This window comes from Oncorhynchus tshawytscha, linkage group LG13, assembly GCF_018296145.1.
Source record: "Oncorhynchus tshawytscha isolate Ot180627B linkage group LG13, Otsh_v2.0, whole genome shotgun sequence".
Classification (NCBI taxonomy): Eukaryota; Metazoa; Chordata; class Actinopteri; order Salmoniformes; family Salmonidae; genus Oncorhynchus; species Oncorhynchus tshawytscha.
In genome coordinates this window covers 78,193,663-78,199,040 of record NC_056441.1, presented here as the reverse complement: position 1 = coordinate 78,199,040, position 5,378 = coordinate 78,193,663, and positions in this window count along the sequence as shown.

Below are 5,378 nucleotides of genomic sequence, written 5' to 3'. Positions count from 1 at the left end.
GGGGTTTCAAAGCAGGTTTCTTTGGGTGTGAGTGAGTGAGCTGTTCCCAAGAGCACTATAGATAATGAGGAGTGTGTAGCACTCTTTCACTGTGGCCCACACAGACAGACACACAGACATTCGCAGGGCCAATGTAGTAGCTGGAGGAACTGTGAAGAGTAATCTTCTCTCCTGCGTGACTCCCACCTACATGTGGTTAAGATAGGCTGACTGAGGCTCTGCTGCTGGCACAATACCTTTACCACTTATCATAACCACCTGTCATTTACCCACACACACAGCAGTGCTCTTACCAGGTAATTACCATGTTTTGTGTCACATTGTTGTGTCTCTGTCACGCTGCGTTCTAATGTTCACAACCAGCGCCCGACTCCAATCCAACGGACTCCACTCCATTGTACCACATTCATAGATTTCCACAATGTTTATACTTTAGTTGAGCACCAAGCACTGAGAGGAGGAGACAAACATATTCATGTCACTGTAGCTGTTGTTTATGTTGGATGTGTGCCCTATACAGCCCTGTGTGTTTTGGATGGGCATGTTGTTTGTGAGTGCCTTTCTGTATTTGATTAACTTATCTCACAAAATTCGGCTGCGTCAGTTTCAGTTGATGTATGTAATGGAATCATTTGAAGATGTGTTTTCTGACTGTTAACACTTGGGCCGACAGACTCTGTCTTTAACTGCTCAGGTATATAATAATGAATATTGTGATATTTCCATGGACTCTGGGGAGAGAGGGAGGGGGAGAGGGGGAGAGAGGGGAGGGGGAGAGGGGGAGAGAGGGGGGGAGAGAGAGGGAGGGAGAGGGGGAGAGAGGGAGGGGGAGAGGGGGAGAGGGGGAGAGAGGGGGCGAGAGGGAGGGGGAGAGAGGTAGGGGGAGAGAGGGAGGGGGAGAGAGGGAGGGGGGGAGAGAGGGGGAGAGAGGGGGGGAGAGGGGGGGAGGGGAGGGGGAGAGGGGGAGGGGGAGAGGGGGAGGGAGGGGGAGAGGGGAGGGGGGAGGGAGGGGAGAGAGGGAGGGGGGGGAGAGAGGGAGGGGGAGAGAGGGGGGGGAGGGGAGAGAGGGTAGGGGGAGAGAGGGAGGGGGAGAGAGGGAGAGAGGGGGAGAGAGGGGGGGAGAGGGAGGGAGAGGGGGAGGAGGGGAGGGGGAGAGGGGAGAGGGGGAGAGAGGGGGCGAGAGGGAGGGGGAGAGGGGAGGGGGGAGAGAGGGAGGGGGAGAGAGGGAGAGAGGGGGAGAGAGGGGGAGAGAGGGAGGGAGGGGGGAGAGAGGGAGGGGGAGAAGGGGAGAGGGGGAGAGAGGGGGAGAGAGGGGGAGAGAGGGAGGGGGGAGAGGGGGAGAGAGGGGGGAGAGGGGAGAGAGGGAGGGGGGGGAGGGGGAGAGAGGGGGAGAGAGGGAGGGAGAGGGGGAGAGAGGGGGGGAGAGGGAGGGAGAGGGGGAGAGAGGGGGAGAGAGGGAGGGAGAGAGGGAGGGGGGGTATAGCAGCTGTTTGAGTATCATAAAGTCCTCCCTGATGTCGGCCCGGCATACTTGATAATGACGACCCTGGATTCCATTACATTTGGCTTCAGAAAGGCTCCCTCCCTCCGAGGCTCGGCCACAGCACAGCCCTGTGATTTGGGAGCAGACCAGGCAGTAATGAAAGGCCCCTCTCTGTGTATGGGACAACCATGGGATACAGGAAGTCCACAGGCTCAGGGGTCATACATGAAACACAGTGGCCTGACCTCAGTATTGAGTCAAAGTTAACCATCAACTCCAGGAAGTGTGGAGTCTACTCCCTATGATAAAGGATAAGAGATATGACTTAACATGTCAACTCAGAAGCATTGGCAATTATAATGAGTTATGTTGCATGCAGGCAATGATATTATCCATTCTTTATGGGAATTGGCTTTAATGCAATGCTGTCTTCCATTGTAACTACCACTTTGGATTTCTCACTCCCCTCAATTTACTACCAACCTTGCCAACCAACTCTCCGTCAGAGAACTCGGCTGTGACTCTAAAGTTACCCAGGAGACTGTGCCCAGTGTATTTCACTAGGATTTACTGGTGTTGCTGACCCTGCACTTGCTGGCAGTCAGGACCATTTTCGGGAAAACCCAGTGCTCAGCTGAAATAGCTTCGCCATCATAATTTGTCGTAAACTTTGTGACTGAAAACTATGTAGGTGTACATACTGATCCGGTGGTGTAAAGTACGTAAGTAAAAATACTTTAAAGTACTACTCAAGTTGTTTTTTGGGGTATCTGTACTTTACTTTACTATTAGTATTTGTAATATTTACTTTGCTACATTCCTAAAGAAAATGATGTTATATTTACTCCATACATTTTCCCTGACACCAAAAGTACTCATTACATTTTGAATACTTAGCAGGACAGGACAATTGTCTAATTCACACACTTATCAAAAGAACATCCCAGGTCATCCCTACTGCCTCTGATATGGCAGACTCACTAAACACATGCTTCGTTTGTAAATTATGTCTGAGTGTTGGAGCGTGCCCCTGGCTATCAGTAAATAAGTAACAACTAGAAAATGTGGTTGTCTGCTTTGCCTAATATAAGGAATTTGAAATGATTTATACTTGTACTTTTACTTTTGATAGTTAAGTACATTTTAGCAATTAGATTGACTTTTGACACTTTTAGACTTTCACTTCAGTAGTATTTTACTGGGTGACTTTCACTTTACTTGAGTCATTTTCTATGAAGGTATCTTTACTTTTACTCATGCATGACAATTGGATACTTTTTCCACGACTGCTGATACTGGGAGAAAATGAACACAATGTCACTTGTTGATTTAGTTTATTGGAGCATACCCATTGTGTTTTATTTTAGGGGGATGGGACAGGCATCTAGTCTAAACCGGATTGGAGGACACGTTTGCCATTTTAGGGATATCCTGACAGATAGAGAAGAGCAAATAGAACAGTACAGAGGTTCAGTATAATGGTTCAATATAATGGTTTAGTATAATAGTTCAGTATAATGGTTCAGTATAATGGTTCAATATAATGGTTCAGTATAATGGTTCAGTATAATGGTTCAATATAATGGTTCAGTATAATGGTTCAGTATAATGGTTCAGTATAATGGTTCAGTATAATGGTTCAGTATAATGGTTCAGTATAATGGTTCAATATAATGGTTCAGTATAATGGTTCAGTTACATTCCCTGAAGCCAGAAAGACATCCTTTCAGTTGAGACACGTTAGTGTGAGAGGAAGCATTCAGTCCTACCTCAACTCATAGTGGACCTTCCCTTCTCATCACTGTATACTTCAACCTTCCCCATCTAGGCACACTCTCCCCTCCTCCCTGCTGCCTCCCGCCTCCAACACACACAGGTTTCTGCACAACCTGACCACCACTATCCTACCCCCAGCTGTTATTCACATCAGAATCACATTTCCCCTCTCACTTCTTTCAGCTTGCCAACTTCCTTTTCTATTATACGGAATCCACACAGCCAGTTGATAATTCCATCTAGTTAAAGAACAGACGGAATCCACACAGCCAGTTGATAATTCCATCCAGTTAAAGAACAGACGGAATCCACACAGCCAGTTGATAATTCCATCCAGTTAAAGAACAGACGGAATCCACACAGCCAGTTGATAATTCCATCCAGTTAAAGAACAGACGGAATCCACACAGCCAGTTGATAATTCCATCCAGTTAAAGAACAGACAGAATCCACACAGCCAGTTGATAATTCCATCTAGTTAAATAGGAAACGGAATCCACACAGCCAGTTGATAATTCCATCCAGTTAAAAAACAGACAGAATCCACACAGCCAGTTGATAATTCCATCTAGTTAAATAGGAAACGGTATCCACACAGCCAGTTGATCATTCCATCTAGTTTTATAGGAAACGGTATCCACACAGCCAGTTGATCATTCCATCTAGTTTTAGAGCAGACGGTATCCACACAGCCAGTTGATCATTCCATCTAGTTTTAGAGCAGATGGTATCCACACAGCCAGTTGATAATTCCATCTAGTTTTATAGGAAACGGTATCCACACAGCCAGTTGATCATTCCATCTAGTTTTAGAGGAAACGGTATCCACACAGCCAGTTGATAATTCCATCTAGTTTTATAGGAAACGGTATCCACACAGCCAGTTGATCATTCCATCTAGTTTTATAGGAAACGGTATCCACACAGCCAGTTGATCATTCCATCTAGTTTTATAGGAAACGGTATCCACACAGCCAGTTGATAATTCAGTTTATTAAACCCTATCTTGGTGCGTTAGGAGGAATAGGGATCATATAGGATATTGTAACCCATGTCATCTATAATTCATTGCAGGAATATCCTGCTTGCTAGTGGGATTAAAGTTGAATAACTCCCTACACAGGCTAGGTAAATAGCCCTTTGTGCTGCGCTGCCAGCATGCTGTGTTCTGGGGTTAAGACCGGGGCTGTGGCTGATTGGAGGTGGTGGTGGTGGTGGAATGGGAGGATGGATCCAGAGACAGGAGAGAGCACCAAGCCCAAATTAAATCCCACAGACCTCACCGTCAGCAGCCCGTACAGATGACCCAGTGCAGGTGAAAAGTGTTTTCCTCCTGATAAGACCCCGTCCTGAATGGGGCCAGGGAGTATGTTCCAGCGAGCAATTAGATTAGTGGCAATGTACTATAATACCTCTGGAATAAGGGACACCTTTCAATAAGTTTATATGTGGTTACTGGTCACTTGGGGAGATGGAGGACAGACAAGGTTGAGGACAAATTTCTCTCCACAGTTGTAGGCCTACAGTATTATTCCCCCTGGAGGAGCTCTCTACCACCATCACAACATAGATATGACAGTATAGTTTGCCTCTGCTGTGTGACTAAACACTGCTCCCTGTGTACATTCTTAGCATTCCACTGTCTCTCAGGAAGGGTACTTTGCTGTTAGATGTTCTGTCTCTGCTGCTCCTCTGTCATGATGTCTGTTGTTTATGACCTCATTTAGTCAGACCATGGAGGGTCAAGCCTGGGAAACCTAGATTCCCAATTCTTATATTACCGTGCATTCTGTGATTATAGCTGTCCTAAACTGCTACTCTGTTATTAGCATCCTTCTCTGAATTCGTTAGCTGGAACCAACCTGAGACTCATCCCTGCCTGTGGTCTAGCTAGTGACCTTCTCCTCTGAACTGCTATGAGAACAAAAGTCACAAGATGCCTATAGTACAGTAACACTATAGACGCCTGTAGTACAGTAACACTAGAGACGCCTGTAGTACAGTAACACTAGAGATGCCTGTAGTACAGTATCAATAGAACTGCCTGTAGTACAGTAACAATAGAACTGCCTGTAGTACAGTAACAATAGAGATGCCTGTAGTCCAGTAACAATAGAGA